Here is a 13,007-nt window from a genome sequence, read left to right on the forward strand (position 1 = left end):
AAAAAGATAATTTACTTACTCTAAATAATTTTCAAAAGTTGTTAGGATATATTAATTGGCACCTCTCCCTAAGCTCACTACAGGAATACTTAAGCCTCTGATGTTCTCAAAGGGGATGTAAATTAACTGACAAGAGACAAATAGCTTTGCAGATAGTAGAGGAAGCTTTTGTAATCAGTTACTCCTTGTTTATGTTATGTGTTCACAGCAATTCTTTGGCAAAGGGAGCATTAAGGTGGATTCATCCTTTTTTCATCTCCACATAAACTTTTAACATCCTATTATGAATCTGTTGCTGTGTTAATAAAGCATTATAGGATAGAATTATGAAAGTATTTTGAAAAGAATGTTTTAAGAACTTGATGAAACATTTTTTCCTTATTTTAAAAAACAATTAAATTGGTTATTAAAGAATGTTGATATTTGGCCCATTGCAATGCAAATTTTTTAGGCAAAATTGATAATAGGTTATTAAAATTTGCTTCCATTCATGCTTTTGAATTTCCTGTAGATTTATGCATGCATCCCATAAATAATGCATCTACTTTATTTATAAACATCTCTTCTATGCGAGAGAAGCTTATGTAATTGGATCACATGTTTCTTCTTTTGAGTTTCTCCCTGCTTCAGCACGGATAAGTGAATTGCATGCTGTAACTGCTATTTTTAAAATGTTGAAAAATCAAGCTTTTAATTTGTATATGATCCCCATATATATATATATATATATATATGTGTGTGTGTGTGTGTGTGTGTGTGTGTGTGTGAAGTCATAAATGTGGCAAAACGCTCAAATTACTTGTCTCTGTTGCTTATTTTTTTATGTATATCACTGTAAAGACATGAACTAAATACCATTAAACTTGCAGACTCCAGTGTAAGTTCCTTTGTTCCTTCCCCTCTGTGACTGTGGAAAGCCCTGTTCTTTTCAGCTTCTTTCTCTACTTGACTGGCAGCTTCTTGCTAAGTTCCAAGTATAAAGGAGAAAGTGTTTTCCAGGGCAACAGGACACAATTTCAGTGTGATCTTAAAGTAAGTGTTTTGTATGATTTGTTAACTTTTTACTGCTTACTTTTGGTAGAGTATTTTATTATAATCTGTCACAGTAGGAAGAGACTATCTAGAATTCTCTTTGTATTTCGAGACAGGGTTTCTCTGGATAGCCCTGGCTTTCCTGGAACTCACTCTGTAGACCAGCTAGCCTTGAACTCAGAAATCTACCTGCCTCCACCTCCCAAGTGCTGGGATTAGAGGCATGCACCACCACTGCCTTAGAATTCTCTTAATAATGAATTTATTTCATACATATTTGCTCATATGATAGCTTATTTTTGACACATTAACAGTGGTTTCTTTACAGAGTCTATGTTTTCCTTGATTATTGTTTTCTTGTATAATTTTCTTTTGATAAGAATATTATAAAAAAGAATATTATGTATTGTTATTCTAATTATTTTACATAATCAGAATTACATATAAGTAAATCTCTATATTCTTTCTTTCTTTCCTTCCTTCCTTCCTCTCTCTCTCCCTCCTTACCTCCCTCCTTCCTTTCTCTCTCTCTCTCTCTCTCTTTCTCTCTCTCTCTCTCTCTCTCCCTCTCTCTGTCTCTGTCTTTTTTCTGTCTTTTGAGATGGGGGTCTCACTATGCAGATTAGGTTAGCCTCCAATGTCTGTTCCTTATTAGAGGATTAGAGGAGTGTGCCACAAGATTCAACCTATATTCATTCCTTAAATTAATTAATTATTTTTAAAAGCTGCTTAAACACTTAACATTACTTATAAGTCTGTGTTGTGTGTTTTCAAATGCTCAGATGTGTGTGGATGTCATGTATCCAGAAGGTAGAAGTTGATGTTATGTGTGTTTTTTGACCCTTCTGTACTTCACTCACTGAGGCTGAACATGAGGATCACCAGTTCAGCTATCCTAAAGAGTCAGATTTCTCCGTGGATCCCTCGATGCCCTCCTGAGTGATGAGATATAGGCAGCAACCATACTCACCCACCTTCTTCTTTTTTACATTTATTTATTTATTTATTTATTTATTTATTTATTTAATATTTTTGTTTACTCACTTTACATCATGCTTTCTGCCAACTCCTGGTTACCTCCTTCCACAATCCTCTTCTTTCCCCTTCTCCTCTGAGTGATCCTTGATATTATTAATGATGCTTGCCCATGGGATGTGTCTCACATCGGGCCATTTCCTCAGTCTCTGCTACATCCAAGGTCCCTGCATTTCTCGCAGACAAGATAAATTTTGGGTTGAAAGTTTTGTGGGTAGGTTGGTGTCTCTATGGAACTCCAGCTCCAGTGGTGTTCCTGCCTGGCTACAGGAGGTGGCCTCTTCAGGTTTCATATATCCAATGCTGTGAGTCACAGGTAAGGACACCCACATTGATTCTTGGGTGTCCCATTCCCCCATATCCCAGTTCTCTGTCTCTTTCAAGGGATGCCCCCTACCTCCCTACTCCCATCACTTGCAGATTTGCCTTCATTCTCATAGCCATGTAGCCACCCCTTCTGCCCTTCCCCATACCTGATCCTGAAGAATCCCAATTCTCTCCCCATCTCTTCTCCAACCCAGTTCCCTCCCTCCATTTGCCTCTTGTTACTACTATTTCATACCCCCTTCTAAGTAATATTCAAGCATGCTTGCTTGTGCCTTCCTTCTTGTTTAGCTTCTTTGGGACTTTGGAGTATAGCTAGGTTTCCTGAATTTTATACCTAATATTCACTTATAAGTGAATGCATACCATGCATGTCCTTTTGGGACTGTGTTACCTCACTCAGGATGATATTCTCGAGATCCATCCATTTGCCTGCACAATTCATGATACCTTTTTTAAAAATAGCTGAATAGTATTCCATTGTGTAGATGTACCACATTTTCTGAATCCATTCTTCAGTTGAGGGACATCTAAGTTGTTTCCAGTTTCTGGCTATTATGAATGAAGCTGCTATGAACATAGTTGAACAAGTTTCTTTCTGGGATGGTGGAACATCTTTTGGGTCTATGTCCAGAAGTGGTATAGCTGGTTCTTGAGGTAGAACAATTCCCAGATTTCTGAGAAATTGTCAAATTGATTTCCAAAGTGCTTTTAAAAGTTTGCACTCCCACTAGCAATGGAAGAGTGTTCCCCTTGCTCCACATCCTTGAAAGTGTGTACTGTTCCTTGAATTTTATCTTAGTCATTCTGGCCACTGTAAGATGGAAACTCAGAGTTGTTTTCTTTTTTATTGCTATCTAATATTTTATTTATTTACATTCCAGAAGTTGTACCCCTTCATAGTCCCTCCTCCCCAAATTGTTCACCCCTCCCCCACACATCTGAGAGGGTGCTTCTCTACCCTTCCACCCACCCACCCACCTACACGTTATCCCCACCAGCATCACTCTTCCCTGGAGCATCAAATTTCCATAGGTTTGAGCACATTCTCTGCCACTGAGGCCAGACAAGGTAGTCCTCTGTTATACATGTGCCCAGGCAACAAAACAGCCCATGTATGTTCTTTGGTTTCTGGTTTAGTCTCTGGGAGCTCTAATGGTCCAAGTTAGTCAACACTGTTGGTCTTCCTATGGGGTTGCAATCTCCTTCAGTTCCTTTGGTCCTTCCTCTAACTCTCTCATATTGGTCCCTGACTTCAAACCAATCGTTGGCTGTAAGTATCTGTATCTATCTCAGTCTGTTTCTTATTTTTCTTATATGAGATTTAGTGTATCCTGTTTTATTTTGAGGTCATTGATCCACTTGGACTTGAGTTTTGTTCGGGATGATAAATATGGATCTATTTTCATTTTTCTATATGTAGATATCCAGTTAGACCAGCACTGTTTATTGAAGATACTTTCTTTTTCCACTGTATGATTTGACTTCTTTATTAAGTGTCCATTGGTATGTGGGTTTATTTCTGGGTCTTCAATTTGATTACATTAATCAACGTGTCTGTTCTGTTTTTATCAGTATTGCAGTTTTTTCACTGCTGCAGTTTTTGTCACTATTGCTCTGTAGTACAGCTCGAGGTCAGGGATGGTGATTCCTCCTGAAGTTGTTTTATTATTCAGGATTGTATTGGCTATCCTGATTTTTTATTTTTCCCATATGGAGTTGAGAATTGCTCTTTCAAACTCTATTAAAAATTGTGTTGGAATTTTGATGGGGATTGCATTGAATTTGTAGATTTCTTTTGGTAAGTTTGTTATTTTCAGTATATTAATCCTGCATATCCATGAGCATGGGGAATTTTTCTATCTTCTGATATTTTCTTTGCTTTTATTCTTTCAATTCTTGGAGTTCTTGTCATACAGACCTTTCCCCTGCTTGGTTAGAGTTATAACAATATATTTTATATTATGCATGGCTATTATAAAGGGTGTTGTTTCCCTAATTTCTCTCTCACCCAGTTTATCATTTGTGTAAAGGAGGGCTACTTATTTCTTTAGTTATTTTTTTTTATCTAGCCACTTTTCTGAGGCTGTTTATGAGGTAGGATTTTTGTGGTCACTTATATGTACTATCATATCATCTGCAAATAGCAATTTTTGACTAATTTTCAAATTTGTATCCACTTGATCTCCTTTAGTTGTCATATTGCTTTGGCTACAACTTCAAGTACTATATTGGATAAATAGGAAAAGAATGTGAAGCCTTGACTTGTCTGTGATTTTAGTGGAATCGCTTTAAGTTTCTCTCCATCTAGCTTGATGTTGGCTATTTCCTTTCCATATATTGCTTTGATTATGCTCAGGTATCTCTGATCTCTCTAATACTTTTAGCATTAAGGGGTTGGATATTTGTCAATGGCCTTTCACCATCTAATTAAATAATCATGTGAGTTTTCTTTCAGTTTGTTTATATGGTGGATTATGTTGACATATTTTCATATGTTGACTCATTCCTGTATCCTTGGGATGAAGGCTACTTGATCATGATGGATTATGTTTTTGATGGGTTCCTGGATTCAGTTTGTGAGTATTTTATTGAGTATTTTTGCATCTAAGATCATAAGAGAAATTTGTCTGAAGTTCTTCTTTGTTGAGTTTTTGTGTGGTTTAGGCATCAGACTAACTGTGAACTCATAGATTGAGTTTAGCAATATGGAATAGTTTGAGAAGTATTGGTATTAGCAAGAATTGTATGCTAAAACCATCTGGTTCTGGGTTTTTTGGGGGGAGGGACTTAATACTGCTCCTATTTCTTTAGGCTTCTAGTGCTTTTAGAATAGTGTATCTGACCTTGATTTAACTTTAGTAAGTGGTATCTTCCTATTAAATTGTACATTTCATTAAGATTTTTTCAATTTTGAAGAGTACAAGCTTATGAAGTAACACTGAATGATTCCTCAATGTCTGTTGTTATGTCTCCATTTCCAGTTCTGATTTTGTTTATTTGAATACTGTCTCTCAGTCTTGTGGCTAGATTGTCTAAGGGTTTCTCTATCTTGTTGATTTTACTCAAAGAAAAATGAGCTCTTCGTTGCATTGAGTCTTTAGATTGTTTTCTTTGTTTCTAACCAATTGATTTCAGGCCTCATTTAGATTATTTCCTACCTTCTACTCTTCTTTGGTTTGCTTGCTTTTTTTTTTTTTTGAGAGTTTTCACTTTTTAGTTTTAATTTGCTGGTATGAGAAAATTCTAGTTTCTTTATGGAGGTACTTGGTACTGTGAATTTCCTCTTACTAATGCTTTCATTGTGTCCTGTAAATTTAGGTATGTTATGCCTTCATTTTCATTGAATTTAATTTCTTTATTTCTTCCCTGACCCAGAGATCATTGGTAGAGAGCTCAGTTTCCAAGTGTGAGTAGACTTTCCAGTGCTTCTTTTGTTATTGAAGTCCAGCTTTAATCCATGATGGTCTGATAAGATACAAGGAATTATTTCAATTTTCTTTTATCTGTTGAGACTTGCTTTGTGAATGACTATATGATCAATTTTAGAGAATATCCCATGAGGTGCCAAGAAGAAGGTATATTCTCTTCTGTTTGCATGAAATATTCTATCTGTTATTCCTATTTGATTGAAATATATTTCCATTTCCATTAATGTCTATTAGTTTCATTGTTTCTCTAATTAATTTTTGTCTGGATGTCCTGTCAACTGGTGAGAGTAGTGTGTTGAAGTCTCCTACTATTAATGTATGTGGCTGGATGTAGATGTGTGGTTTAAACTTAAGAATGTTTCTTTTACAAATGTGGGTGCCCTGTGTTTGGGATATAAATGTTCAGAATTGAGATATTTTTCTTTTTATGAGTATGAAGTGTCCTTCCCTGTCTCTTTTGATTAATTTCGGTTGAAAGTAGAAACAACCCAGATGTCACTCAACAAAGGAATGGATACAGAAAATGTGGTACATTTACACAATGGAGTACTACTCAGACATTAAAAACAATGACTTCATGAAACCTGCAAGCAAATGGATGGAACTAGAAAATATAGTCCTGAGTGAGATAACATAGTTACACAAGAACACACATGGTATGTACTCACTGATAAGTGGATATTAGAAAAAAACTTAGAATATCCATGATATAACTTACAGACCATATGAAGCCCAAGAAGAAGAAAGACCAAAGTGTGGATGCTTCATCCTACTTAGAATGTGGAACAAAATAATCATGGGAGATAGAGGGTTGGAGAGACTTGGGAGGAAGAGAGGAGGAGGAGAGAAAAGAAAGGGGTCAGGATCAGGTATGGGAGGAGATGAAGAGAGGTGTACAAAGGGTTAAGAAATTGAACAAAGGTGTATATCATTGGGAAAGTAGGGGTAGCCAACAGAAAGTCTCAGATGCCAGGAAAGCAAGAGACTCCCAGGACCCAATGTGGATGACTTTAGCTGAAATACCCAACAAAGGGGAGGGAGAAACTATAGAGACTATAGCCAGCATGTTAAGCATGACTCCTGGTTGAGGGATGGGGCTATCCATCCTTCTCAAAATTTTAACCCAGAATTGCTCCTGTTGAAAGGAAATTCAGGGACAAAGAGTGGTGCAGAGATAGAAGGAAATGCCATCTAGAGACTGCCCCACCTGGGGATCCATCCCATATGTAGCCAACAAAACCAGTCACTATTCCCGATGCCAAGAAGTGCTTGTTGACAGGAGTCTGATATGGATGTCTCCTGAGAGTCTCTGCCAGAGCCTTACTAATACAGATACGAATGCTTGCAGCCAACCATTGGACTAAGCACAGGGATCCCAATGGAGGAGTTAGTGGAAGGACTAAAGGAGCTGAAGGGGTTTGCAACCTCATAGGAAGTACCACAATATCAACCAAACAGAACAGCCCCCTCCCCCGCCACCAGAGCTCCCAGGGAATAAACCACCAGCCAAAGAATACACATGGAGGGATCCAGGTGTCCATCTGCATATGTAGCAGAAGCTGGCATCAATGGTCCTGTGAAGGATTGCTACCCCAGCCTAGGGGAATAGTGGGTGGGTGGGTACGGGAGCACCCTCATAGGAATAGGAGGGGTGTGAAATAGGGGGTTTTCAGAGGGGAAACTGGGAAGAGGGATAACATTTGAAATGTAAACAAATAAAATAACCAATAAAAAATTTAAAAAACTAAAATCAACAACAACAACCAAAAACAAAACCAAACCAAACCAAAACCAAAGCCTATTTTATTAGATATTAGGGTGGCTACTCCAGTTTGCTTCTTGAATCCATTTGCTTAAAAAACTTTTTTTCCAGCCCTTTACCCTGAGATAATTTCTGTCTTTATGGCTGAGATGCATTTCTTATATGCATGAGAATGATGGATTCTGTTTTTGCATCCATTCTGTTAGCCTATGTCTTTTTATTGGGGAATAAATCCATTGATGTTGAGCGATATTGCCAGTGACTTATTTCCTGTTATTGAAGTTGATAGTATTAGTGTTAGTGTGCCTGTGTGTGTGTGTGTATGTGTGTGTGTGCATGTGTGTGTGTGTATGTGTCTGTGTGCATGTGTGTGTGTGTGTGAGAGAGAGAGAAAGAGAGAGAGAGAGAGAGAGAGAGAGAGAGAGAGAGAGAGAGAGAGAGAGAGAGAGAGTTTGTGATTTCTTTGTTTTTGTTTGTATGGAATAACTTTTTTTCTGTGTTTTCTTTGATGTAGTTTTCTTTCTTAGGTTGGAGTTTTCCTTCTATTATTTTCTGTAGGGCTGAATTTGTGGATAGATATTGTTTAAATTTGCTTTTGTTTTGAAATATCTTGTTTTTTCCCTTTATGGTGATTGATAGTTTTGCTGGGTATAGTAGTCCAGGGTGACACCTGTGCTTCTTTAGAGGTTGCAGTATATTTGTTTATGCCCTTCTAGCTTTTAGAGTCTCTGTTGAGAAGTTGGGTGTGATACTTATAGGTCTGTCTTTGCATGTTACCTGGCCATTTTTTGTCTTACTACCTTTAATATTCTTTCTTTGATCTGTAGATTTTGTGTTCTGATTATTATGTGCTGAGAGGATTTTCCTCTCTTGCCCAGTCTAGTTGAGGTCCTATAAGCTTCTTATATGTTTATGGGCATCTCTTTCTTTAGGTTGAGAAATCTTTTATTATTCTGTTGAAAATATTTTCTCAGCCTTGGAGTTGTGATGCTTCACCTTCTTCTATTTCTGTTATTCTTAGGTTAGGTCTTTTCATCCAGATTTCCTGCATGTTTTGTATTAGGAATTTTTTTGATTTTACATTTTCATTAACTGATATATCAACTTCTTGTATTGTTTTTTCTATTCCTGAGATATCTCTTCCATCTGTAGTATGCTGTTGGTGATGCTTGCATCCATCATTCCCATTCTTTTCCATAGATTTTAGATGTCCAGGATTCCCTCAGTTTGTGTTTCCTTTATTGCTTCTATTTCCACTTTAAACTCTTTCACCGTTGTATTTATTTGCTTCACCTGTTTAATTGCATTTTCCTGTATGTCTTTAAGGAACTTAGTTTCTCTTTAAAGGGCTCTATCATCTTTATAAGATTGAATTTAAGGTAATTTTCTTGTGCTTCAGTTGAGTTAGGATATCCAGGATTTGCTGTAGAATGGTAGCTGTCCTTTAAAGGTATCATGTTGCCCTGACTTTTGTTGATTGCGTTCTTTCGAGGGCCTTTAGCTTTGGTCCCTGAATTTTCATGTTGTAGTAGGTATTGGGAGGGAGGTTGACCTCAATGGTCCTTGTGTGGCAGGCCTCTGCTGGGTATGCTTGGACTTTATGGTTCCATATATTTAGGTCTGTATGATTCAGTAACTACAGATTCAATGAAGGTAGCTAGAGAGGTGGAAGGAGAATGGAGGTCTGCCTGAACTAGCAGGCTGCTCAGAGCATCTTGGGATGCCCAGAGGACTCAGAGAGCATGAAAGATGGGTAGGGGAAGGGAAGCTTAGCTGTATGGTTCAGGCCTAGCAGATCTGATGAAGGTGTGAGGAGAGCTGGGGAAGAATGGAGATCCCACTCAGATAGCAGACTGCTCCCCAACTTCTCCCTGAGGATTTAAATTTTGGACTTCAATGCAAGTTCACTAAGTTTACTAAGTCATTGCTGAAACCAAATTTCTATTTCCTTATAAATTATGCCCTGTACCAACCAAGGTTATATTCAACTTAATTTTGCTCCCTTCATTCTTCATGACTATTCCATTTAGTAAATTAACTTATTTTTCTTGGTTTTTAGATTTACACTTTAAAATGTGCCATGAATTCTCCCTAACACATTAGATTCAGTTGCCAAAAAAAATGTGTTTTACAAAATTGCTTTTTAGAAAAGGCAAATCTTCTGAGAACAGGGTTAGAAGAAGGTAACTCAAAACCTATGGAAACTACAAGGCTAATGAAAAAATAATTAGTTCCTGATGAAATAACTTAGAACAGAAGCAAGCAGCTGAAGGGCACCTAACACCATCACAGTGAAAATTTAAATACACAAAATAGTAACATTAGGAATGTCATTAGCACTTTAGTTCCAGTCTTTTAGGTATTGAGAGCATGTGGCTGGAATGGAGAGCGAATCTGTGTGCTGTTACTCTGTGTCTAGAAAGAGGCTGAGACTACACTCAGGGTGTAGATGCTCATTCTTAGCTTGTTCCATATGCCCGTGGGCTCCTAGTAGTAGGTTGTTGGAGAGGTTTTTATTCTTCTACTGAAATTCCTTTTTACAGTCTTATAATTCTCTTCATTGTATAACAGTCTATGTGATTTCCATACATCTTGTGCTATTCCTATAACTGAAGTTTTGTGGAAGAGTTGGGGAAAAGATCAAGGAACCCTGAAAGTATAGGGATTCCACAAAAAAGACTAACAACACTTGAGGGCTCCCAGAGACTAAAACACCAGCAAATGGCATACAAGCACTGGACCTAAGCACCCCGAATATATGTACCAGATGTACATCTTGGTCTTTATGCAGGTCCTGCAACAACTGGAGCAAAGCCTTACCCTGACTCTGTTCCCACCCTATGGATCCTGCTTCCCTAAGTGGACTGTTTTGTCTGGCCTCAGTGAGAGGATACTCCTAGTGCTGCAGTGACTTGAGGTGCCAGGGTGGATTGGTTTCTTGGGAGGGCCCTCACCCTTCTCAAGGGTGAAAGTGAGGTGGGGGGGGGGGGAGGAACCCTGTGAGGGGGAGAGGTTGGAGGAGAGGTTGGTGCTGCAGCCAGGTTTACATAAGTGAATGAATTAATTAATTAATGGAAAAAAACTATCAATCATCTCTTGGGGGGACTTGTCTTAGAATTATGCACTGTGACAGTATAATAGCATGTATGCCATTACTGCTTCAGCTGTCAACTTTAAGTGTTATTTTGACCTCCTTTTATTAATCAAACACATGAAAGGAAAGAATCCTACTTCCCAAATCTATTATGTCCCGTTCCCTTAACAATTAGCCCTTTAATGCCATTAGCATTGTTACTATATTATACAGCTTTAATTTTCATTCATTCCGTTATTCAACTTACAGTTACTTTCTCTACGTAATGTTCTTGGCTGACTGAATTCTATTTTCTCATACATTCTTTATTATGGAATTACAAAACTTGTAATTTTTGTATTATATGTGAAAATTTTGCATTTATGCTTGAATAATAGCATATGCATAAAATTTTTGAGCCTTATTTATTTTCCTAATTAATACTTGTAATTTTACTGCTTTCATCTTGTTTCTTGTTATAAGTGTGAGGCTAGTTAATTGTAATTCAACTTGTTATAAATTAAGTTTGGCAACCTATCATGGTCTATGTCCAGGAATATGTATTTTTGTTGATGGCCAGACATTTAATCTTTTATCTTTAAAACCCCATATTTTAACAGACTGTGTTTAACATTCAAACTGTCTGCCTTTCATGTCAATATAAATATATAACTCTTTCTTCTGTGGAACATTCTTAAGTAGAATACATTTTTTTATTCCTCATTATTTTGGGGTTTCATCCCTGCTTGAAACCCTAAGCAATAGGACATCTCTTCTTCCTCATTTTGTTTTCTCCATGGGGGTTTCTGATATATTATGAGGAAAGTAGCGAGTGGTTTCACTCTGGGGACTTCACCAGCTTTACTTCCTTCAGTCCCTGAATGAATGACATCTTTCCCTACCCAGAAACTTGTTCACTTTGTTGTTGCTGCTTGTTTTCGATTATTCTTTTGAAGGACGGGGCATTGTTATGTCTACTAGACTGACCTAGAACTTGTTTTACTCCTGCTCTGTCTCTGGAATGCTTGGATGATAGGCATGCACTTATAGGCTCAGAGGTGGATTTTACAATGTTCTCAATATCTCCTGCACTGGGTGTAAACCATCGTCAATGACTATTATGAGCCTTCTCCAAATTGTCCTTCTGAAATGAAGGCTTGTCTTCATTTCTATATAAAGCCCTAAGAACTTACGGCTTTATATAGAAACTATATAACTGTTATATAGAAACAGTTCTATAACTTTATATAGAAACTATAAAACTGTTATATTTCTATATAAAGCCGTAAGAACTTAGAGAAGTAAATGCTGTATATTAATTATATTTCAACAAAGTACTATGAGTGTTTGCCTCTAGCATATAATTTTATTTATCTCTTTTGGTTTTGAGACTGCTCATAGTCACCCTTTCCAATTATAGAAAAATATCAGAGATACTAAAATATCTCTGCCTTATGCAGTATCCAACTTGAGATAAAAGATATAGAAATTGGCTGGTTTCATTTATTTTATTGAGAAAAATAGATTCAACTTGTCTAGTTTGTATTCAGAAATCCTCTGCAAAAGACATCACCAATTACATATGGATATTGTCTACTTTCTTCAGTTGATTTTGAAAGATTCCATAGTTCGTGTAGAAAATTTGAAACTGGTATCACATTATATAGAACATACAACTAGACATTTGTGTATTTACACAAGGGGAGATCAGATTGTAACAAACACAGCATGCTTAGATCTGATTCCTCACTGATTAGGTATTTTTTGAGATCATTTAGTAATAAACAACCAAGCAAGCATGTTTAATTTTTCTCCCAAAGAACCAAAATAAGTGAGCTTTACCTAGTAGTCAAGTGTTCATATTATTTTTTTGAAACAAGAGCTTTCTCTGAAGCAATTTTTATTCAATGGAATAGCCAAAGGTGAGAAGAATGTCCGTACCAGTTTGCTTTAAGCATATTGAAGCAGCAGTAACAGACATGATTATGCTGGCCTTTTCATTGTGGAAATCCATACTGGGGCACAGAGAACATCAAAGGGTCAATAGGATAGGAGAGGTTTTGTGTCCCAACTTGTCTTATTCTCTTTGTTTTAGCTGATTCCCATCTGTCTCCAAGAACCCATTGTAGCTTCCTCTATTGTTAGTATTGTTCACAGGAACCTTAAGTAAAGATTAAACTTGTGGCTTCTTTTTCACATGTTCAGTCTGGTGTTAAAGTTAGATAGAGGAAATACATTCTAGTGTGCCACTGCACAGTAGAATGACTATAGATAATATTTCAGAAATGTAGAAAAATAACAGTTTTGAAAGTTTTTACCACAGGAAAAAATGATAATTGCTTGAGGATGT

Source organism: Apodemus sylvaticus, chromosome 23 (genome assembly GCF_947179515.1).
Source record: "Apodemus sylvaticus chromosome 23, mApoSyl1.1, whole genome shotgun sequence".
In the NCBI taxonomy this organism is placed as follows: Eukaryota; Metazoa; Chordata; class Mammalia; order Rodentia; family Muridae; genus Apodemus; species Apodemus sylvaticus.